The sequence below is a fragment of the Gorilla gorilla genome, chromosome 3, assembly GCF_029281585.2.
Source record: "Gorilla gorilla gorilla isolate KB3781 chromosome 3, NHGRI_mGorGor1-v2.1_pri, whole genome shotgun sequence".
In the NCBI taxonomy this organism is placed as follows: domain Eukaryota; kingdom Metazoa; phylum Chordata; class Mammalia; order Primates; family Hominidae; genus Gorilla; species Gorilla gorilla.
The window spans coordinates 73,081,810-73,107,700 of record NC_073227.2 but is presented as its reverse complement, the minus strand read 5'-3'; the positions used below and the strand labels follow the sequence as shown (position 1 = coordinate 73,107,700).

Here is a 25,891-nt window from a genome sequence, read left to right as displayed (position 1 = left end):
ATCTCACAGTTTTGTCTTTCTAGAGTGTCATATAAATGGAATCATATAGTATGTAGCCATTTGAGTCTGGCTTCTTTCACTGAACCATAATGTATCTGAGATTCATCCACGTTGCTGCTTGTATTAGTAGTTTGCTCTTTTTTCTTGCTGAGTGATATTTCATTGTGTGGATGTATCATAGTTTATTTAGCCATTTATTTATCTATTCACTAGTTAATGAGTATTTGGGTTGCTTTCAATTTTTTAGAAATTATGAATAAAGCCTTCACAAACATCTGTGTACAGGTCTTTGTGCGTGTGTGTGTATACATATGTTTCATTTTCCTTTAGGCAAATTTCTAGGAGCAGGTTTCTAGGTCAGATGTTAAGTATATGCTTACTTTTAATTTTTTTTAATTTTTAAGCTTTATTTTATCACTCTTATCAAACATATCAGAAAGCATATCAACAGTGCATCTTATGTTAAGTTTACAACAAAATTGAACAATGTAATTGTGTTTGATGAAAAAGTTTTACAGCAAAAAAGCGTACAATACAGTCCATTGAAATGCAGGGTTCATGCTTTTTAGGTACATTAAAAAGTGGAAAATAAAAGACCTCTGCTACTCAGCAACATAAAACAAGTTTAAAAGACTTAAGTGGAAATCAGATACTTAGGGGTTTGTGAAAAAAACTTCTTGGTACTGACCCACATATACATTTATAGTTCCATTTAGTTATTTTTTTAAAATTTTTATTTTAGGTTCAGAGGTACATGTACTCGTTTGTTATATAGGTAAACTCGTGTCATGGGGATTTGTGGTACAGAATGTTTTGTCACCGAGGTACTATGCCTAGTACCCAATAGTTATTTTTTCTGATCCTCTCCTTCCTCCCACCCTCCACCCTCAAGTAAGCTCCAGTATCAGCTGTTCCCCTCTTAGTGTCCATGTGTTCCCATCATTTAGCTCCCACTTATAAGTGAGAACACGCAGTTTAAGCACATGTTTAATTTTATAAGAAATTGGCAAACTGATTTCCAAAGTGGGCTGTACCACCAGCAACATATGAGAGTTTTAGTTGCCTTACAACTTCACTAACACTTGGCTTTGTCAGCTATTTTTATTTTAACCATTCTAACAGATGTGTAGCAGTATCTCATTGTGGTTTAAAATTTCATTTTCCTAATGACTAATGATGTTAACCACCTTTTCATGTGTGTCTTTTGCCATCCTATATCTGTTTTGGTGAAGTGTCTGGTCAAATCTTTTGCTCATTTTTTAATTAGGTTGTTTGTTTTCTTATTACTGAGTTGTGAGTGTCATTCACTTTTATTGATTCATTGATTCAACATATATTTCTGTAACAGGCACTATTCCTGTTTCTAGGAATAAACCTGTGAACAAATCCAGACAAAAATCCCTATGCTTGTAGCCAACAAATAAAGAAAACAACTCCTTGATGATCTCCTAATTAATTCAGCCTCTTACGTGTCATTCTCTCTAAAGGGATGGGGACCTTTTGTGCATTTTTAAGAAATGATATTCTCTGACACCTATTATATTAAATATGTAAGAACAAATTTTCACACAAAATGGTTTCAAAACTTAAGATTGCCATGAGCTCCATTTATTTATATAAACACTGTACTGCAGGTGATGGCAGTGTGGCTCCTAAACACATAGAACTTAGTCTATCAAGACAAACATTCATTTAATGATCATACAAATAATTACTTAATCATGATAGTGGTAAGTACTGCCAAAGAAAAATACAAAATGTCTTGAAGGTGTGAAAGGCTCTACATGATATGAAAACTGCCTACCTCTCCAACCCCATCTCCTCAACTGAAAGAAGAGGAATTAAATAGATTCAAAATATATACAATTCATTTCTTCTATAACTATGTTTTAGAGAGACTCCAGGAAACGGGAATCACCAGAGGAAGCCATCAGAGGATCTGCTCAGATTTCTATTGTAATAACCGTATGTTCATTTTAAAGATAAAAGTGTCTTTGATTAAAAAACACAGTCCAGGCTCGGCGCGGTGGCTCACGCCTGTAATCCCAGCTCTTTGGGAGGCCGAGGCGGGCAGATCACGAGGTCAGGAGATCGAGACCATCCTGTCTAACACGGTGAAACCCTGTCCCTACTAAAAATACAAAAAAATTAGTTGGGCTTGGTGGTGGGCGCCTGTAGTCCCAGCTACTCGGGAGGCTGAGGCAGGAGAATGGAGTGAACCCGGGAGGCGGAGCTTGCAGTAAGCAGAGATCCGGCCACTGCACTCTAGCCCAGGGACAGAACGAGACTCCGTCTCAAAAAAAAAAAAAACAAAAAACAGTCCTCTTCAGGCGCAGTGGCTCACGCCTGTAATCCCAGCACTTTTGGAGGCCGAGGTGGGTGGATCACTCAAGGTCCAGAGTTGGAGACCAGCCTGACCAACAAGGTGAAACCCTGTCTCTACTAAAAATTCAAAAATTAGCCGGGAGTGGTGGTGGGCGCCTGTAGTCCCAGCTACTCAGGAGGCTGAGGCAGGAGAATCACTTGAACCCGGGAGGTGGATGTTGCAGTAAGCCGAGATTACACCACTGCATTCCAGCCTGGGAGGCAGAGCGAGACTCCATCTTAAAAAAAAAAAAGAAGAAAAAAGAAAGAGAAAAATTAGCTGGGCATGGTAGTGCTCACCTATAGTCCCAGCTACTCAGGCGGCTGAGGCAGGAGAATCACTTGAACCTGGGAAGTGGCCGAGATCGTGCCACTGCACTCCAGCCTGGGCGACAGAGTGAGACTCCATCTCAAAAAAAAAAAAAGTCAAATTTTTTATCCAATCAGCATTTCCTAGCTGAGACCCAGACTCAGCTACCATATTTATGTAACGTCACCTTCTCATATAAGGCATATGATCTAAAGGAACAAATGGGTATATCTCCTAACAGAAAATATCAACACCACACTACCTTGTGTTCCTTGCGGATTTAGTAGTTATTCACCTTTTCTACTCTGTTCTATTCCCCTTTGTATGTCGTTTTTTACACACTCATGCCACTAATCCTTCGTTAGGTATAAATCATGACAGCAGATTTTTTTTCCTAAAAATCCCTAAGAGGCTAACTGGAATTTAAGTAAAAAAGTAATTCACACAGATGCTCTAAAAAAAAAAAAGGCCAGTGACATTTTTAAAATTTTTTAATTTAACCATAACCTTACCAAAAACAAATGGAAATCAACTAATTGACCATCAAAAATGCTGCAGTAAGACTAACCACTGAAGTAAAATTTCTTAGTTTATATAAACTAAAACAGCAAGCAACTAGACAAGTGTTGAAAAAGTAATGGACAGAATATTTATTCATACTTCACCTTACAAAAACAAGCAAACAAACAAAACCCTTGACAGACAGATTTACATGGTTATTTAAAAATGTCAACCCACCAGGCTTTACAGCACATTTTAAAAGCCATAAAACAAAGGTTATTTCATATTAAGACTGCATAAATATATAGCAACTTTTTAAAATGTGATTTTCAGTTAGGCTTTATTTTTCTTTCTTCTTATTTTTTTTTCTTTGTAGAGACAAGGTCTTGTTATGTTGCCCAGGTTGGTATCAAACTGCTGGCCTCAAGCAATCCTCCCACCTCCCAAAGTACTGGGATTACAGGTGTGAGCCACCATACCTGGCCCTTATTTCACTTTTAAGAAAGAGAAACAGGCTTCTGGTTTCAATTTAGCTAAGAGAAAAACACAAAACTTCATCAAATATCAATTCTATACATTTTCAAAACTGTTATTAAAATATAAATTTATCTCGGGTAAAAGGTTACAGATTTAGAAAACAAAAGGATTTAATATTATGTCAATATTGTTTGTGATTCTTATGATATTGAATTCAACTGAATTCCAATGCATTAAGAAGCTGTATTAGTCCATTCTCACACTGTTATATAAAGAAATACCCAAGACTGGACAATTTAAAAAGGAAAGAGGTTTAATGGCCTCACAGTTCTGCATGACTGAGGAGGGCTCAAGAAACTTACAATCATGGCAGAAGGGGAAGCAAACATGTCCATCTTCACAAGGTGGTAGGAGAGAGAAAAATGAGTAGCAAAGAGGCAACAGCCCCTTATAAAACCATCATGTCTTGTGAGAACTTACTATCACCAGTACAGCATCAGGGAAACTGCCCCCATGATACAATTACCTCCACCTGGTCTCTCCCTGGGGATTATGGGGATTACAATTCAACATGAGATTTGGGTGAGGACACAAAGCCTAACCACATCAGAAGCTATTCTTCCAATTACTGCAAATACTTGACAAATTATAGCTTTCTCAATCTGTTTTCTGGCTGGTAAAATATACTTAAAATATTTACACATGTATAATTCTTTACTGGCACTTTTAAAGATTATTCTATCATAATCATTCTGTCAGATTTGATTTAATGGCAAAACTGTAATGATGGGAAAAAGCAACCATCATAAGAAATTTTATCTAGAGGCCAGGCACGGTGGCTCACGCCTGTAATCCCAGCAGTTTGGGAGGCTGAGGCAGGCAGATCACTTGAGGCCAGGAGTTTGGGACAAGCCTGGCCAACATGGCGAAACCCCATCTCTACTGAAAGTACAAAAATTAGCCAGGCATAGTATCATATGCCTGTAATCCTAGCTACTCAGGAGGCTGAGACACGAGAATTACCTGAGCCCAGGAGACAGGTTGCAGTGAGCTGAGATTGCCCCATTGCACTCCAGCCTGGGCAACAGAGGGAAACTCTGTCTGAAAAAAAAAAAAAAAAGAAAGCAATTTTGTCTAGAATAGCATATTTAGCAAATAAAAAATTGTAAAACCCTTGATATAAGAAACAGTCATATCGTCATTGCATGTTTTTTATTCATTCAATTCTGCAAAGATGAATGAAAATCCAGTGTGTAGAATTTGAATAAACAGATGTATATGTTTTAAGACTTGCATTCTTAGAAATCTAATGTCAGCATTTCATTTTTCTCCTTTTCAATGATTTTCTAATATAATAAAGGCAATGTATATTAGAATATTTAAATATAATATATTCTGCTAAAACTCTGGTTTATTAGTTCATACACAACTGGCAAACAGGAATTATGTCAATATTATTCAAAAGTCACATCTGTTCTTTTGAGATTTTTTTCCCCATTATTTTAACATTTTGTGCTATCAAAGACAGCAGCTAAACACAAAGTAAATGAGCACAACTGAACACATCAAGCTACAAGAGGAATTGAGTACCCTATGAAGCGCCCATTCATCCTTACTTTTCCTCTTGGCTCTGCGGCCGTGCGCCCTGTTTTGGAAGTGCTTCCTGTTTGATTCGACCTGATCTCCATTGCATTTTGCTTTTGACTTCCTAACTAAACAACCTCAACTCCTCTTATACCTTCCAACAAGCTACTGTAAACTCTTTTGCTCACAAAAAGTTCTATATATGCTGTAACATTGATTTATAGAAATTCAGCATGTCTTTTTAACTGTGCTAATATTTTTATCAAGAGTTTTAATGTTTTTGTAAGTGCTCCAATTACAAGGTTGCATAGATTTTTGAATGGGCTCCTGCTGATACCATGAGCCCTGACTCCTAGTATGTGATGCAAAACCCAAGTTTTTCAGAAATACATATATATCATAGAAAAAATACCCATAACTGATATATAGACAGGGGTGGCAACTTTACTAAGATTAAACTATTGGTTAGTAGACAGCACCATGAAAGAAATCCTCAAATGTTAATTCAACAGTTGACACAAGAGAAACAGAATCTTGAGTATGCCAGATGGCTTATGAGTTTCGTAAATAATGTGCAAAAGACTCAAGAGGCTATCCTGAGTACATGTGTTTATATTGGCTCCTCAGGAGATGCATCAGAATAAAAAGTAATAAAAAGGGATAGAAATGCACTCAAGAAGATCACCGAAATAGTCTATAAGCAGACAAAAGATTTCAACACCTTTTCCCCTCACCTGTTGGTTATCTCTGGAACTTGCATTATATATTTTAGCTTTCTTTTTTGTTCCGCAGCTAAGCAATATCTTATAGCTGTCCATGTTCTTAGTAGAGGATATTAAGTCCCTTGCCCTTCTCTTTATTTCTTCTTTCCCTCTTTCGTCTTTTAAATCATCAGTATTTGTATTTTTACCTGGTCAAGATTGATAGCATTTCTATTTTATTCCATAACCATAGTAAATTATGGTATTACTAAACTATTTTGTGCTTTTTCTGTAGTTTGATTCTAAAAGTTCAAAATCAGTAAATAGCGTTTACAACATCATAAACTGTATAACAATTCTATTCTCCTGTACTTTGAAGATTCACAGTGATTGTGTCTAATTTAGAGCTTTTTCAAACTTTTATTGTAGGTTCAGGGGTAGAGGTGCAGGTTTGTTATGAGGTTAATTCTTTCTACTTGCTTCTCAGTAAGCCTATTTAATTTGAATACAGTTTTCTTCTGTCTTTTGGGAAAGTTTCACATTCTTTCATGCTAATTGCTCTGTCTTTTGAAACTACTAATAGTTCATGGGCCTTCTAGATTGCTTCTGTATGTTTGTCTTTTCTCTGATCTTCTACACTTCTTTCTATATTCTCTCTCCTTTGTTCCTACATTTTAGGAGATTTTCTTAATTTATCTTTAAACTATTGTCTGAAGTTTTTGGCTAATTATTTTATTTTCACAATGATATCTTTAATATCTGAGGGCCCTTTTTAAAACAGCTTTATTGAGATAGAACTTACATACTATAAAATTCCCCCCTTAAAGTATAAATTCAGTGGTTTTTGGTATATTCACAGAGTTGTACAACCATCAGTGTGGTATAATTTCAAAACATTTTTATTAGCCTAAAAAGAAACCCCATACCCAAATAAAAAAGATTTTATATATCTATACGTAATAGAATTTCAGCTGAACAAAATTTCCAGATAACAGACGTAACTGTACTTAGCTATACCAGGAAATAAAAAAAACAACAGAAATGATAATATTCAAGTAAATTCAGCAATTTTTTAATATAGTAAAACTATCATCATGTGTGGTTTTTTAAATTTAATGAAGTATAAATTTCTAGATGGTGAAAGAGCGATGGATGAGTACTAATTTATGCAGGAAAGCAAACAATACAAATCAACTCCCACCTCGATAAGAGGCTTTTCTTGGAATATGTGAAAAGGCTCTGAGCACAGAAGGAGCTACCTGCCCATGAGCAACTCCAGCCTCAGAAGCCTCAGGGGTAATAGAGGTGGATAGTGAGGAGTATAACCTACATAAAGCACATGAATCTTAAATATATGGTTCAAATAATTTTTACGTATGTATATATCCATGTACTCACCAACCAGAGCAAGGTATAAAATATGTCAAGCACTTTAGAAGACTCCCTTGTATACTTACCCAGTCGACAGTCTCCTCCTAAAGGTAAACACAACAGACAATTTTTTGTCTAGTTTTAAACTTAATATAAATGGAATCCTACATATGCATTTTTCTTGTCTGGCTTCTTTTGTTCCAAAATCTCATTTTTTGTTGTTTCTGTGTTTTAGTGCTCTATATGACCATAACAGTTTCTTTATCAATTCTACTGTTAAAACATATTTAGGTTTTATCGGCTGGGGCCATCATAAATACTGATGCTATGAACATTCTAAGACATGCCTTTCAGTGGACATAATCATTTGTTTCTGTTGGATATATACACAGGTTTGGAACTACTGGATGGGTGAGTACTAGTTTTACTTGATACTGTCAGTTTTCCATGGTTGTACCAATATCCTCACACATTTTACATTTGTTTTTTGTTTTCTGTTTTTATGGCAGAGTCTCAGTGTGTAACCCAGGCTGGAGTGCAATGGTGTAATCTCAGCTCACTGCAACCTCTGCCTCCCAGGTTCAAGTGATTCTCATGGCTCAGCCTCCCGAGAAGCTGGGATTACAGGCGCCCACCACCACACCTGGCTAATTTTTGTATTTTTTTTTTCTTTTAGTAGAGACAGGGTTTCACCATGTTGTCCAGTTACATTTGCTTTACCATAACTTAACATAATTTTAAAATATGCATGTAGGCCAGGCACGGTGTCTCACGCGTGTAATCCCAGCACTTTGGGAGGCTGAGGCGGGCGGATCACGAGGTCAGGAGATTGAGACCATCCTGGTTAACACAGTGAAATCCCCGTCTCTACTAAAAATACAAAAAAATTAGCCAGGCGTGGTGGCGGGCGCCTGTAGTCCCAGCTACTCGTGAGGCTGAGGCAGGAGAATGGCATGAACCCGGGAGGTGGAGCTTGCAGTGAGCCGAGATCGTGCCACTGCACTCCAGCCTGGGCGACAGAGCAAGACTCCATCTCAAAAAAAAAAAAAAAATGCATGTAATGAAGCATTACATGCATAATGTAATGTATGATTGATAAGTTTCTTTCATGGTATTTTATGCTGGGTAGCCAAAAGTCTAATGAGTAAAAAAAAAAAATCAACAGAAACCACATTGCCACATTACCATACTATTAATATGCACTTTCATTTTTCTTATTATTTGTTTATCTACTTACTTTCTTACCTTATTATATAGAAAAAAGTTGGAAAGGCAAGACAACAATTTAAGAAAAAAGGTTACTTTGAAGAACAGGATGGTGGGGTCAGGGAAGAGAGGAAGTGTACATTCATTTTTTATTTTATATATGTTGTCATTTGAATTTTCCATAAGCTTGTGCTAGTATAACTTTTGAAATATTGTCTAGGTTCTGACATAAAATAATATGTCTCATGTAGAATGGACAGATGTGTATTTTTCTCTGGGAAACTTGACTTTATTACTATCACTATTTGTACAATGCGTTCAACAGATAAATAAATGGAAGAGAAATAATAACTGCCTACTTCTTACCTCAATGGGGTTTAAACGAGAAAGAAATATGGTTAACATGCATATTTAAGTCAGCCATAAGAAAAAAATATCCTGCTCATAAAGACTATTAGATACTGAAACAATTTATTAAAGGGGGAAGTGGGATGAAATTATACATCTCCCACAGGGATTTGGAGGACTATATATACAGCCAACCATATAGTGAAAGTTGGATAAAGCCCAGCTGGGAATTGATGTCCATTTTTATAGCACCATAAATACTGAAGGTTTTCTGGGACATCCTTTAAGTAGTATAGGTTTCTGGTTACACAATTTTTTTAGCTCTACAGCATTACAAAGGTAGAATAAGAAACTAATGTGAAAAGAGCACTTTAATTACATGAATCAATTCAAATGGGTTTAAAATTCAGAAATCTGCTGAAAGATCTATTTCAAGGCTACCATGGAATAAGGTGTAACTGCTGCAGGATCCGGAGTCACGAACAGAAAATAAACAGCTCTCTCTGAAGTTATACAAAACAGTGAAACATAAAACCATCAGAAACATTTATAGTTTAGCTTTCTTTGGAAATGCAGCCTTCTTGAGGCTAACTTAAACACTACCTCAACATTTATAAACTCAGCAGATAACATGGCAGATAATAGGTAGATTACCTCTGTCATCCAGGGGCAAATTACCAGGCTGCCAGGGAAACCATTTTCTTGGTGGATCCACTCTGACTTGGAAAGGAATTTCTGCTCTTAAGGGCGCCTCTAAATAAATTCCCACCTGCAATCATGGGCCTTCTCCCCATATCATTCTCTCAGGATTTAAAAACTGCTAGCCATATTATCATGTTGAGGATCCCTTATATTGAGAAAATTTAAGAAGACTGATAAGAAAGATGGCTGACTAGAGTTGCCTCATGTTCATCTCCCCAACAAAAAAGAACCAAAACAATAAAAAACAACTAAATTTCAGGCAGAATGACTAAAGGAGAGCACTGAAGTACAGTACAGCAAGGGAGTGGTGGAAACCATGTGGGGCACAAAAACTCAGAGGATGTCACATAAAGAAATACCTTCCCATTCCCCTAGTCAGGATCTTCTCAGAACCAGAATGGACTTCTCCTTGAGGGGAAAGGGTAAGCTGGAGGCCTCCAGCAGCCCCCATCACCACTGCAGATATCTGCAATCTTTGCTACCAGAGAACACTGCAGTTCTCACAGGTCATGAGCCCAGTTAGGGAGCTGCCTAGAGTTCACATGGCTGTACTACTTCAGAAAAGGAACTCACATTCCGTCCCATCACCCACCACCTCCCCACAACCCCGTGGCCCAAGCTGCTTTGCACAGCACCATCTTGAAACTAGAGCCTCTGCTAGAGTGTATCCTTCTCTGGGGGAAGAGTAGCCACTGCATCCCATCATCCCTGAGGCTATGCCATCGTTGCACCACATTCACGTACACAGAAGCAGACCATTCCCTAGCCAAACCACTGAAGCTTGCACCCCACTGAGGTAAAGCTCCCTAAGGGGCACTCCATCTCCTGGATCCCAGCTGCTGCTGTATGGTGCCCCATTCCCAGGCTACTAAGAGCTTAGCCCAGGGGAATACCTGCACTCCTGGCACCTGAGCCAATCTGGTGCCTTGACCCCCAGAAATCTGAGCTTCAGCCTAGTGGAGCGGCCATGCACCCTGGTGCCTAAGCTGATGTAGCACCCAGCTCCTCAGGGACACAAAGCCCTAGCCCAGCAGAGTAGGTATATGTTCTAACCCCCAAGGACCTGAATCCAGACTTCAGAGAAACCACAGGGCCCCCCAGCATCCCAGCCTCTGGGACCTAGAACCTGGTCCGAGTAGAGCTGCACCGTCTCCCAGTACCTCACTCCCCAAGGACCTGGAGCTCCTGCACAGCAGAGCAGCTATATACCCCATGCTCCCTAGTTGATAAAGGAAACCAGGGCCCTGGCCCAGCAGAGCAGCTATGCCCCCAGGCACCTGAGATAATGTGGTACCCTATTCCAAGGGAAACAGAGCTTTGGCTGAGCTGTGGCACCACCCCACTCTGGGCCAGTCACAGCACCCTGCCTCCCTGGATGCAGACAAGCCCTTTGGAGTCTGAGCTGTTGAGGTACCCTGCCTCTCTGGGAAGTTGAGTCATCGTTGCTCTTCTCCCTGCACCCTGAAACACAGCTACAGTTGTGTACCCCAATTCCTGGGCCCTTGGTGCTACTGCACTTGGCCTCACAGAGCCGATGTCACTACCATGTCCCAGCATCCCAGAGTCCAGAGTCACCACTATGTGGCATCCTCTCTCCTAGTGCCTGGGAAGTTACTGTGCCCTGTTGGCTCTGGAATCCAAATTTCAGCTGTGCTCTGCTCCCCAGGGCCTGACCTTCTAGAACACTACTTCTCCCCTGGTGCCATGCCAGCTCTGTGCCCTGACCCCTAGGACCAGAGTCACAGACATAAACCTGTCCCCGGGTCTAAGCTACTGGGGAGTGCCTCAGACTCACAGTCCCCAACTTTGTGGGAGAGTTTCATCTACCTGTGCTTCAGTTAGTGAACCTGTGCCCACATCACAGGTGTCACAGTAGTTCAGCAAAACACTGAGTTCTGAACCCCAGCTCCACAGCCACTCCAATCACCTGTGCCCTAGAACACAGCACCACTATCACTGCCTGTGGACCATGTCAGACCTGGCACCAAGAAGGATACACTCAGCTAAGTCTCCCAACTGTGGGGAAAAAGAGAAGAGAAAAACCCTACCCTTACCACTGGGAACCCTAACCTACAGTGCCACCACTGTTGCCAAAAACTCCTGCAGCCTAGGCCACTGAGACACCTATAATCATCACTGACATTGATCACAGCTGAAGAAGCTACACAGAGAGTCTGTACCCGCCCAGAACCAGAGTCAATGCACCCTGCACAAGTTACACCCTAAAACTCACCTGCAGGTGAAAGTCTTTCCCTACAAAAGCCACTCTATAAATTGGGAAGAGACAACCATTCTACCAGATACACAGACATCACCATAGTGACACTAAAACATTTAAAAAGCAAGTAAACATGACGCCACCACAGGAAAAAAATTGTTCTCCAATAATTGACTCCAAAAAAATGGAAATTTATGAATTGCCTAAAAAGAAATTCAAAACAGTAATCTTAAAGAGACTTAGCAAGATAAAAGAGAATACAAATAGACAATTGAATTAAACCAGAAAATAATTCATGATCTGAATTAGAAATTCAACAAAGAGATAAAAATCATAAAAAAGGACCAAACAGAAATCTTGGAGCTGCGGAATTCAATGAATTAAAAAAATATAATTGGGCTGGGCAAGGTAGGTCATGCCTGTAATCCCACCACTTTGGGAAGCCAAGGCAGGAAGGCTGCTTGAGCCCAGGAGTTCCAGGCCAGCCTGGGGAACACAGCAAGACCCTGTCTCTAAAATAATAATAATAAACTATAAAAAATTTAAAGAAATAATTGAGAGTTTCAACAGCAGACCAGATCAAGCAGAAGAAAGAATCTGTGAACTTGAAGACAGTTCTTTTGAAATAAATCCATCAGAGGAAACAAAAGAAAAAATATTGAAAAAGAGTTTAGAAAGCCTGTGGGACTTATTAACCATATAAATATTCTCATTATGGTAGTTCCAGAAGGATAAGGAATGGAGAAAAGCATAGAAGCTTATTTGATGAAATAATTACTGAAAACTTCTCAAGTCTTAGGAAAGATAGGGACATCTAGGTCCATGAAACTATAAAGTCCCCAAAAAGGTTCAATCTAAAAAGGACCTAAACAAGGCACACTACAAAAACAAAAACAATTGTAAAAGCAGCAAAAGAAAAGAATCAAGTGACATACAAGGGAATCCCCATCAGATTACCAGCGAATTTCTAAACAGAAACTTTGCAGGCAAGGAGATAATGGGATGATATATTCAAAGTGCTGAAAGGAAAAATATGAAAAAAAAAAACCAAAACCGTTAGCGAAGAATACTACACCCAGCAAAGCTTTCCTTCAGGAATGAAGGAGAAATAATATTTTCCCCAGATAAGCAAAAGCTGAGGGAATTCATCATTACTAAACCAGCCTCACAAGAAATGCTTAGGAAAGTTCTTCAGCTGGAAATGAAAGGATAATTACTCTCATAAAAACATATCAAAGTATAAAACTCACTGGTAGAGGTAAATAATTCAAATTCAGAATACACCATTACTATAATGGTGGTGTGTAAATATTTCAAATTTCTACTATGAAAGTTAAAAGTCAAAATATTCAAAAACAAAAATAGTTACACCAACTTGTTAAGAAATACACAATATTAAAAGATGCAAATTCTGACATCAAAAAATATAAATTGTGGGGGATAGGGAGTAAAAGTACAGACTACTTTTATGTGACCAAAGTTAAACCGTTATCAAGTTAAAACAAATGGTCTGACTGGGCATGGTGGCTCATGCCTGTAATCCCAGCACTTTGGGAGGCCAAGGCAGGTGGATCCCCTGAGATCAGGAGTTTGAGACCAGCCTGACCAACATGGTGAAACCCCGTATCTACTAAAAATACAAAAACTTAGCCAGGCGTGGTGGCAGGCGCCTGTAATCCCAGCTACTCGGGAGGCTGAGGCAGGAGAATAGCTTGAACCTGGGAGACAGAGGCTGCAGTGAGCCGAGATGGCACCATTGCACTCCAGCCTGGGCAACAAGAGCAAAACTCAGTCTCAAAAACAAACAAACAACAACAACAAAAAAATGGTCTTATTATGACAGCAAGATGTTTTGTGTAAGCCTCAAGATAAAAGATAACCACAGAGCAGAAAACTATGGCAGATACACAAATAAGAAAAAGAAAAGGAATCAAGGCTTAGTACTAAAGAAAACTACTAAATCACAGAAGCAAACAATAAGAGAAGAGAGGAAAAAATGATCTAAAAACAACCGGAAAACAATTAACAAAATGGCAATAGTAAACACTTGCCTATCAATAATAACCTTAAATATAAATGGATTAAAGTCGCCAATCAGAAGATATAGAGTGGCTGAATGGAAAACAACAACAACACGATCAAACTCTATGCTGCCCACAAAAGACCCATTTTAGCTTTAAGGACACACTTAGGCTGAAAGCAAAGGGAAGGAAGAAGATAATTCCTGTAAAAAGTAACAAAAACAACAAAAAAAGCCGGGGTAGCTATACTTAGATAAAATAGACTTCAAGTCAAAAACTGTTACAAGAGACAAAGGTTAATATTTAATGTTAAAGAGGTCAATTCATCAAGAGGACATAACAATTGTAAATATATACGCACCCAACATTGGAGCACCTAAATATATAAAACAAATATTAACAGTCATGAAGAATAAATAGATAGCAATACAATAATAAGAGTTCAATACCCCCATTTGAACAATGGGTAAGTCAACCACATCAAAAATTAATAAGGAAATACTGGACTTGAACCACTCTTTAGATCAAATGGACCTAACAGATTTATATAGAACTTTCCATCTAACAGCAACAGAATAATATTCTTTAGCACACATAAAACATTCTCCAAGATACACTATATGTGAGGCCGCAGTATAGGTCTTAACAAACTTAAGAAGATCACAGTCATATCAAGTATTGATTCTAACCAAAGTGGTGAGAAACCAGAAATCAGTAATAGGAGAAATATTGCAAAAAAAAATCACAAATATATGAAAATTACACAACATGCTCCTGAACAAACATGGGTCAAGAAAGAAGTCAAAAGAAAAATTTAAAAATATCTTGAGACAAACAACAATGGAAACAAAATGTATCTTACCCTATAGGTGAAGCAACAGCAGTTCTAAGAGGAGAGTTTATAGCAATAAATACCTATATTAAAAAGAAGATCCCAAATAAATAGCCTAACATTACACCTCGAGTAACCAGTTAAAGAACAAACTAAATCCAAAGTTAGCAGAAAGAAGGATATAATAAAGACCAGAATACAAATAAATACAGAACAGAAAAACCATGGAAAAAATAATTTTAAAAAAGATGGAAAAATAAATAAAGTTGACAAATGCCTAGCTAGAGTAACTCAGAAAAAAAAGAGAAGACAAAAATAAATAAAATCAGAAATGAAAGTAGAGACATTACTACAGACACTTCAGAAACTAAAGGAATCATAAGGTACTATTATGAACAATTTTATGCCAACAAGTTGGATAACCTAGAGAAAATTGATAAATTTCTTAAGAAATGTAACATAGTAAAATTGAACAATAAGCAATTAAAGTTTGAACAGACCAATAACAAATAAAGAGACTGAAACAAAATTTAAAACCTTCCAACAAAGAAAAGCCCAGAACCAGACGGCTTCATGGCTGAATTCTACCAGTCAAGGAAGAATTATTACCAATATCTCTTAAGCCCATGCAAAAAAATTAGAGCTAAAGGGAATACTTCCCAACATATTTTATAAGGCCAGTATCTCCTCAATATCTAAACTAGACAAAGACACTGCAAGGAAAGAGAACTGCAGGTCAATATTTCTGATGCACATTGATGTAAAAATCCTCAACAAAATACTAGCATACAAATTTAACAATACATCATAAAGATTATACATCATGAAAAAGTGAAATTTATCCCTGGCATGTAAGGCTACCTTAACATATGCAAATCAAAAATCACAAGCATTCCTTTACACCAACAACAGACAAGCAGAAAGCCAAATCATAAATGAACTCCCATTCACAATTGCTACAAAGAGAATAAAATAACTAGAAATACAGCTAACAAGGGAAGTGAAGGACCTCTTCAAGGAGAACTACAAACCACTGCTCAAGGAAATCACAGGACACAAGCGAATGGAAAAACATTCCATGCTCATGGAGAGGAAGAATCAATATCATGAAAATGTCCATGCTGCCCAAAGTAATCTATAGATTCAATGCTATTCCCATTAAACTACGACTGATATTCTTCACAGAATTAGAAAAAAAAAACTATTTTAAAATTCATATGGAACCAAAAAAGAGCCCATATAGCCAAGACAACCTTAAGCAAAAAGAACAAAGCTTCAGGCATCATGCTACCCAACTTCAAACTATACTACAAGGCTACAGTAACCAAAACAGCATGGTACTGGTACCAAAACAGACACATAGACCAGTAGAAAAGAATAGAGAACTCAGAAATAAGACCACACATCTACAACCAGCTGATGTTTGACAAACCTGACAAAAACAAGCAATGGGGAAAGGATTCATATTTAACAAATGATGCTGGGAAAACTGGCTAGCCATATGCAGAAAATTGAAACCAGACCCCTTCCTTATGCCTTATACAAAAATTAATTCAAAATGAATTAAAGACTTAAATGTAAAACCCAAAACTATAAAAACCCTAGAAGAAAATCTAGGCAATACAATCCAGCACATAGGCATGGGCAAAGATTTCATGAGATGAAAATGTCAAAAGCAATTGCAACAAAAGCAAAAATAGACAAATGGAATCTAATTAAACTAAAGAGCTTCTGCACAGCAAAAGTAACTATCCTCAGAGCAAACACACAATCTACAGAATGAGAGAAAAGTTTTGCAATCTATCTATCTGGCAAAGGTCTAATATACAGAGTCTACAAGGAAATTAAACAAATTTACAAGAAAAAAACAAACAACCACATTAAAAAGTGGGCAAAACACATGAACAGACATTTCTCAAAAGAAGACATACATGCAGCCAACAAACATATGAAAAAAAGCTCATCATCACTGATTATTAGAGAAATGCAAATCAAAACCACAATGAGATACAATCTCATGCCAGCAGAATGGCAATTACTAAAAAGTCATGAAACAACAGATGTTGGTGAGGCTGCAGAGAAAAAGGAACACTTTTACACTCTTGGTGGGTGTGTAAATTAATTCAACCATTGTGGACGACAGTGTGGCAATTCCTCAAAGACCTAGAACCAGAAATACCATTTGACCCAGCAATCACATTACTGGGTATATACCCAAAGGAATATAAATCATTCTATTATAAAGATACATGCACATGTATGTTCATTGCAGCACTATTCACAATAGCAAAGACATGGAATCAACCAAATGTCCATCAATGGTAGACTGGATAAAGAAAATGTGGTGGGGAACATCATACACTGAGGCCTGTCAGGGGTTGGGGGGCAAGAGGAGGGAGAGCGTTAGGACAAATATGTAATGCATGTGGGGCTTAAAACCTAGAAGACAAGTTGATAGGTGGAGCAAACCACCATGGCACATGTATACCTATGTAACAAACCTGCACGTTCTGCACATGCATCCCAGAACTTAAAGCAAAATAAAAAATAAGAATATATATATGTAAATTTATCAATCAAAAAAAAGAAAACGTAGTACATACACACCATAGAATATTATGCAGCCATAAAAAGGAATGAGATCATGTCTTTTGCAGGGACATGGATGGAGCTGGAAGACATTATCCTCAGCAATCTAATGCAGGAGCAGAAAACCAAATACTGCATGTTCTCACTTATAAGTGGGAGCAGAACAATGAGAACAAATGGATGCAGCAAGGGGAACAACACACACTGGGGCCAGTTGTGGGAGGGGAAGCAGGAGGAGAAAGAACATCAAGAAAAATAGCTAATGCATGGTGGGCATAATACCTAAGTGATAGGTTGATAGGTGCAGCAAACCACCACGGCACAAGTTTACCTATGTAACAAACCTGCATTCCTGCAAATGTACCCCGGATGTTAAAATAAAATAAAATAAAATGACATATGCAAATCATATACTATAATATATCACAATAACAGAAAGATAAAAACCTCATGATCATCTCAAATGATGCAAAAACAGCATTTGCTAAAGTTCAACATCCTTTCTTCATAAAACCTCTTAATGGTTTATGTGCAGAAAGTTCCTCAACCTAACAAAGACCACTCATGAAAAATTCAGTTCTAACATCATAATCAATGGCAAACAACTGAAAGTTTTTTCCCTAAAATCTGGTATATGGCAGGAATGCTCACTCTTTAAAAAAAAATTATATTTTGAGTTTTGGGGTACATGTGCAGAACGTGCAGGTTTGTTACATAGGTATACACGTGCCATGGTGGTTTGCTGCACCCATCAACCCACCATCTACATTAGTATTTCTCCTAATGCTATCCCTCCCCCAGCCTCCTACCCCCTGACAGGCCCCAGTGTGTGATGTTCCCCTCCCTGTGTCCATGTATTTTAATTGTTCAACTCCCACTTATGACTGAGAACATGCAATGTTTGGTTTTCTGTTTTTGTGTTAGTTTGCGGAGAATGATGGTTTTCTTTATCCAGTGTATAATTGATGGGCATTTGGGTTGGTTCCAAGTCTATGCTATTGTGAACACTGCCACAATAAACATACATGTGCATGTATCTTTACAGTAGAATAATTTATAATCCTTTGAGTATATACCCAGTAACGGGATTGCTGGGTCAAATGGTATTTCTAGTTCTAGATCCTTGAGGAATCACCACACTGTCTTCCACAATGATTGAACTAATTTACACTCCCACCAACAGTTGAAAAACGTTCCTATTTCTCCACATCCTCTCCAGCATCTGTTGTTTCCTGACTTTTTAATGATCGCCATTCTAACTGGCGTGAGATGGTACATCATTGTAGTTTTGATTTGCATTTCTCTGATGACCAGTGATGATGAGCATTTTTTCATGTTCGTTGGCTGCATAAAGATCTTCTTTTGAGAAGTGTCTGTTCATATCCTTTGCCCACTTTTTGATGGGGTTTTTTTTTCTTGTAAATTTGTTTAAGTTCTTTGTAGATTCTGGATATTAGCCCTTTGTCAGATAGATAGATTGCTAAAATTTTCTCCCATTCTGTAGGTTGCCTGTTAACTCTGATGACAGTTTTCCTTTGCTGTGCAGAAGCTCTTTAGTGTAATGGGATCCCATTTGTCTATTTTGGCTTCTGTTGCCATTGCTTTTGGTGTTTTAGACATGAAGTCTTTGACCATGCCTATGTCCTGAATGGTATTGCCTAGGTTTTCTTCTATGGTTTTTATGGTTTTAGGTATTATGTTTAAGTCTTTAATCCATCTTGAGTTGATTTTTGTGTAGGTATAAGGAAGGAATCCAGTTTCAGCTTTCTGCATATGGCTAGCCAGTTTTCCCAACACCATTTATTAAATAGGGAATTCTTTCCCCATTGCTTGTTTTTGTCAGGTTTGTTAAAGATCAGATGGTTGTAGATGTGTGGTGCTATTTCTGAGGCCTCTGTTCTGTTCCATTGGTCTATATATCTGTTTTGGTATCAGTACCATGCTGTTTTGGTTACTATAGCCCTGTAGTATAGTTTGAAGTCAGGTAGTGTGATGCCTCCAGCTTTGTTCTTTTTGCTTAGGATTGTCTTGGTTCTGCAGACTCTTTTTTGGTTCCATATAAAATTTAAATTACTTTTTTTTCCAATTCTGTGAAGAAAGTCAATGGTAGCTTGATGGGGATAGCTCTGAATCTATAAATTACTGTGGGCAGTATGATCATTTTCACAATATTGATTCATCCTATCCATAAGCATGGAGTGTTTGTCCATTTGTTTGTGTCCTCTCTGATTTCCTTGAGCCATGATTTTTGTGATCCTTGAAGAGGTCCTTCATATCCCTTGCAAGTTGAATTCCTAGTTATTTTATTGTCTTTGTAGCTATTGTGAATGGGAGTTCATTCATGATTTGGCTCTGCTTGTCTGTTATTGGTGTATAGGAATGCTTGTGATTTTTGCAGATTAACTTTGTATCATGAGACTTTGCTGAAGTTGCTCATCTGCTTAAGAAGATTTTGGGCTGAGATGATGGGGTTTTCTAAATATACAACCATGTCATCTGCAGAGAGAGACAACTTGACTTCCTCTCTTCCTAATTGAACACCTTTATTTCTTTCTCTTGCCTGATTACCCTGATGAGAACTTCCAATACTACGTTGAATAGGAGTGGTGAGAGAGGGCATACTTTTCTTGTGCTGGCTTTCAAAGGAAATGCTTCCAGTTTTTGCCCATTCATTATGATATTGGCTGTGGGTTATAAATAACTCTCAATATTTTGAGATACATTACATCAATACCTAGTTTATTGAGAGTTTTTAGCATGAAGCACTGTTGAATTTTGTCAAAGGTGTTTTCTGCATCTATTGAGATAATCATGTGGTTTTTGTCATTGGTTCTGTTTATGTGATGGATTACATTTATTGATTTGCATATGTTGAACCAGCCTTGTATTCCTGGGATGAAGCTGGCTTGATCATGGTGGATAAGCTTTTTGACATGCTGCTGGATTCGGTTTCCCAGTATTTTATTGACGATTTTCACATCAATGTTCACCAGGGATATTGGCTTAAAATTTTCTTTTTGTGTTGTGTCTCTGTCAGGTTTTGGTATCAGGATGATGCTGGCCTCATAAAATGAGTTAGGGAGGATTCGCTCTTTTTTTATTGATTGCAATAGTTTCAGAAGGAATGGTACCAGCTCCTCTTTGTACCTCTGGTAGAATTTGGCTATGAATCTCTCTGGTCCTGGACTTTTTTTAGTTGGTAGGCTATTAATTGCTGACTCTATTTCAGAACTTGTTATCGGTCTATTCAGGGATTCAACTTCTTCCTGGTTTAGTCTTGGGAGCGTGTATGTGTCCAGGAACTTATCCATTTCTTCTACATTTTCTAGTTTATTTGCATAGAGGTGTTTATAGTATTCTCCGATGGTAGATTGTATGTCTGTGGGATCAGTGGTGATATATCCTTTATCATTTTTTATGGCATCTATTTGATTCTTCTCCTTTCTTCTTTGTTAGTCTGCCTAGCGGTCTATCTATTTTGTTAATCTCTTCAAAAAACCAGCTCCTGGATTCACTGATTTCTTTGAAGTGTTTTTTATGTCTCTATCTCCTTCAGTTCTGCTCGATCTTAGTTATTTCTTGCCTTCTGCTAGCTTTTGAATTTCTTTGCTCCTGCTTCCCTAGTTCTTTTCAATGTGATGTTAGGGTATCGATTTTAGATCTTTCCTGCTTTCTCTTGTGGGCATTTAGTGCTATAAATTTCCCTCTGCACACTGCTTTAAAAGTGTCCCAGAGATTCTGGTACATTGTGTCTTTGTTCTCACCGGTTTCAAAGAACATCTTTATTTTTGCCTTTATTTCCTTATTTACCCAGTAGTCATTCAGGAGGAGGTTGTTCAGTTTCCATGTAGTTGTGTGGTCTTCAGTGAGTTTCTTAATCCTCAGTTCTAATTTGATCGTACTGTGCTCTGAGAGACTGTTTGTTATGATTTCTGTTCTATTGCATTTTTTGAGGAGTGTTTTACTTCCAATTATGTGGTCAATTTTAGAATCAGTGTGGTGTGGTGCTGAGAAGAATGTATATTCTGTTAATTTGAGGTGGAGAGTTCTGCAGATGTCTATTAGGTCCACTTGGTCTAGAGCTGAGTCCATCTTCTAAATATCCTTGTGAATTTTCTGTCTCATTGATCTGTTTAATATTGAAAGCAGCATGTTAAAGTCTCCCACTATTATTGTATGGGAGTCTAAGTCTCTTTGTAGGTCTCTAAGAACTTGCTTTATGAATCTGGGTGCTCCTATTGGGTGCATATATATTTACTATAGTTAGCTCTTCTTGTTGCAGTGATCCCTCTACCATTATGTAATGCCCTTCTTTGTCTCTTTTGATCATTGTTAGTTTAAGGGCTCTTTGTGTCAGACTAGAATTGCAAACCTTGGTTTTTTTGTTTTTTTGTTTTTTGTTTTTTTTTTTGCTTTCCATTTGCTTGGTAAATATTCTGCTATCCCATTATTTTGAGCCTATGTGTGTCCTTGCACGTGAGATGGGTCTCCTGAATACTGCACAACAATGGTTCTTGACTCTTTATCCAATTTGCCAGTCTGTGTCTTTTAATTGGGGCATTTAGCCCATTTACATTTAAGTTTAATATTGTTATGTGTGAAATTGATCCTGCCATTATGATGCTAGCTGGTTATTTTGCCCGTTAGTTGATGCAGTTTCTTCAAAGCATCGATGGTCTTTACAATGTGGCATGTTTTTGCAGTGGCTGGTACCAGTTGACCCTTTCTGTGTTTAGTGTTTCCTTCAGGAGCTCTTGTAAGGCAGGCCTGTTGGTGACAAAATCTCTCAGCATTTGTTTGTCTGAAAAGAATTTTATTTCGCCTTCACTTATGAAGCTTTTTTGGCTGGATATGAAAATCTGGGCTGAAAATTCTTTTCGGGTGCTGGAGCCAAGATGGCCGAATAGCAACAGCTCCAGTCTACAGCTCCCAGCGTGAACGACACAGAAGACGAGTGATTTCTACATTTCCAACTGAGGTACCGGGCTCATCACACTGGGGAGTGCCGGACAGTGGGTGTAGGACAGTGGGTGCAGCACACCGTGCGTGAGCCGAAGCAGGGCAAGGCATCGATTCACCCGGGAAGCGCAAGGGGTCAGGGAATTCCCTTTCCTAGTCAAAGAAAGGGGTGACAGATGGCACCTGGAAAATCAAGTCACTCCCACCCTAATACTGTGCTTTTCCAATGGGCTTATCAAACAGCACACCAGGAGATTATATCCGGCACCTGGCTCAGAGGGTCCTACACCCATGGAGCCTCGCTCATTGCTAGCACAGCAGTCTGCGATCAAACGGCAAGGCAGCAGCGAGGCTGGGGGAGGGGCGCCCACCATTGCTCAGGCTTCCTTAGGTAAACAAAGCGGCCAGGAAGCTCGAACTGGGTGGAGCCCAACAAAGCTCAAGGAGGCCTGCCTGCCTCTGTAGGCTCCACCTCTGGGGGCAGGGCACAGACAAACAAAAGACAGCAATAACCTCTGCAGACTTACATGTCCCTGTCTGACAGCTTTGAAGAGAGTAGTGGTTCTCCCAGCACACAGCTTGAGATCTGAGAACGGGCAGACTGTCTCCTCAAGTGGGTCCTTGACCCCCGAGTAGCCTAACTGGGAGGCAACCCCCAGTAGTGGTGAACTGACACCTCACACAGCTGGGTACTCCTCTGAGACAAAACTTCCAGAGGAACGATCAGGCAGCAGCATTTGCGGTTCACCAATATCCACTGTTCTGCAGCCACCGCTGCTGATACCCAGGCAAACAGGGTCTGGAGTGGACCTCCAGTAAACTCCAACAGACCTGCAGCTGAGGGTCCTGACTGTTAGAAGGAAAACTAACAAAGAGAAAGGACATCCACACCAAAAACCCACCTGTACGTCACCATCATCAAAGACCAAAGGAAGATAAAACCACAAAGATGGGGAAAAAACAGAGCAGAAAAACCAGAAACTCTAAAAATCAGAGCGCTTCTACTCCTCCAAAGGAACACTGCTCCTCACCAGCAATGGAACAAAGCTGGATGGAGAATGACTTTGACGAGTTGAGAGAGGAAGGCTTCCGAAGATCGAACCAATCTGAGCTAAAGGACGAAGTTCGAACCAATGGCAAAGAAGTTAAAAATTTTGAAAAAAAGTTAGATGAATGGATAACTAGAATAACCAATGCAGAGAAGTCCTTAAAGGACCTGATGGAGCTGAAAACCATGGCACAAGAACTACGTGATGAATGCAAAAGCCTCAGTAACCGATGCGATCAACTGGAAGAAAGGGTATCAGTGATGGAAGATCAAATGAATGAAATGAAGCGTGAAGAGAAGTTTAGAGAAAAAAGAAGAAAAAGCAATGAACAAAGCCTCCAAGAAATATGGGACTATGTGAAAAGACCAAATCTATATGTCTGATTGGTGTACCTCAAAGTGAGGGGGAGAATGGAACCAAGTTGGAAAACACTCTGCAGGATATTTTCCAGGAGAACTTCCCCAATCTAGCAAGGCGGGCTAACATTCAAATTCAGGAAATACAGAGAATACCACAAAGATAATCCTTGAGAAGAGCAACACCAAGACACATAATTGTCAGATTCACCAAAGTTGAAATGAAGGAAAAAATGTTCAGGGCAGCCAGAGAGAAAGGTCGGGTTACCCACAAAGGGAAGCCCATCAGACTAAGAGCGGATCTCTCGCGAGAAACTCTACAAGCCAGAAGAGAGTGGGGGCCAATATTCAACATTCTTAAAGAAAAGAATTTTCAACGCAGAATTTCATATCCAGCCAAACTAAGCTTCATAAGTGAATGAGAAATAAAATCCTTTACACACAAGCACATGCTGAGAGATTTTTGTCACCACCAAGCCTGCCCTAAAAGAGCTCCTGAAGGAAGCACTAAACATGGAAAGGAAAAACTGGTACCAGCCACTGCAAAAACATGCCAAATTGTAAAGACCATCAAAGCAAGGAAGAAACTGCATCAACTAATGAGCAAAAAAACTAGCTAACATCATAATGACAGGATCAAATTCACACATAACAATATTAACCTTAAATGTAAATGGGCTACATGCTCCAATTAAAAGACACAGACTGGCAAATTGGATAAAGAGTTAAGACCCATCAGTATGCTGTATTCAGGAAACCCATCTCACGTGCAGAGACACCCATAGGCTCAAAATAAAGGGATGGAGGAAGATCTACCAAGCAAATGGAAAATAAAAAAAGGCAGGAGTTCCAATCCTAGTCTCGGATAAAACAGACTTTAAACCAACAAAGATCAAAAGAGACAAAGAAGGTCATTACATAATGCTAAAAGGATCAATTCAACAAGAAGAACTAACTATCCTAAATATATATGCACCCAATACAGGAGCACCCAGATTCATAAAGCAAGTCCTTAGAGACCTACAAAGATACTTAGACTCCCACACAATAATAATGGGAGACTTTAACACCCCACTGTCCACAGTAGACAGATCAACGAGACAGAAAGTTAACAAGGATACCCAGGAATTGAACTCAGCTCTGCACCAAGCAGACCTAATAGACATCTACAGAACTCTCCACTCCGAATCAACAGAATATACATTCTTTTCAGCACCACACCACACCTACTCCAAAATTGACCACATAGTTGGAAGTAAAGCACTCCTCAGGAAACGTAAAAGAACAGAAATTATAACAAACTGTCTCTCAGACCACAGTGCAATCAAACTAGAACTCAGGATTAAGAAACTCACTCAAAACTGCTCAACTACATGGAAACTGAACAACCTGCTCCTGAATGACTACTGGGTAAATAATGAAATGAAGGCAGAAATAAAGATGTTCTTTGAAACCAACAACAACAAAGACACAACATATCAGAATCTCTGGGACACATTCAAAGCAGTGTGTAGAGGGAAATTTATAGCACTAAATGCCCACAAGAGAAAGCAGGAAAGATCTAAAATTGACACCCTAACATCACAATTAAGAGAACTAGAGTAGCAAGAGCAAACACATTCAAAAGCTAGCAGAAGGCAAGAAATAACTAAGATCAGAGCAGAACTGAAGGAAATAGAGACACAAAAAACCCTTCAAAAAATCAATAAATCCAGGAGCTGGTTTTTTGAAAAGATCAACAAAATTGATAGACCGCTAGCAACACTAGTAAAGAAGAAAAGAGAGAAGAATCAAATAGATGCAATAAAAAATGACAATGGGGATATCACCACCGATCCCACAGAAATACAAACTACCATCAGAGAATACTATAAACACCTCTACGCAAATAAACTAGAAAATCCAGAAGAAATGGATAAATTCCTCCACACATACACTCTCCCAAGACTAAACCAGGAAGAAGTTGAATCTCTGAATAGACCAATAACAGGCTCTGAAATTGAGGCAATAATTAATAGCTTACCAACCAAAAAAACTCCAGGACCAGATGGATTCACAGCTGAATTCTACCAGAGGTACAAGGAGGAGCTGGTACCATTCCTTCTGAAACTATTCCAATCAATAGAAAAAGAGGGAATCCTCCCTAACTCATTTCATGACGCCAGCATCATCCTGATACCGAAGCCTGGCAGAGACACAACAAAAAAAAGGGAATTTTAGACCAATATCCTTGATGAACATTGATGCAAAAATCCTCAATAAAATGCTGGTAAACTGAATCCAGCAACACATCAAAAAGCTTA

At 38.6% G+C, this 25,891-nt stretch overlaps 1 protein-coding gene across 2 annotated transcripts in view; it reads right to left on the bottom strand.

Annotated features, from left to right (window-relative positions):
* SCFD2 (sec1 family domain containing 2) overlaps positions 1–25,891 on the bottom strand; it is a 511,769-nt gene that overhangs the window by 405,742 nt on the left and 80,136 nt on the right. The gene's annotated exons all lie outside the window — the stretch shown is intronic.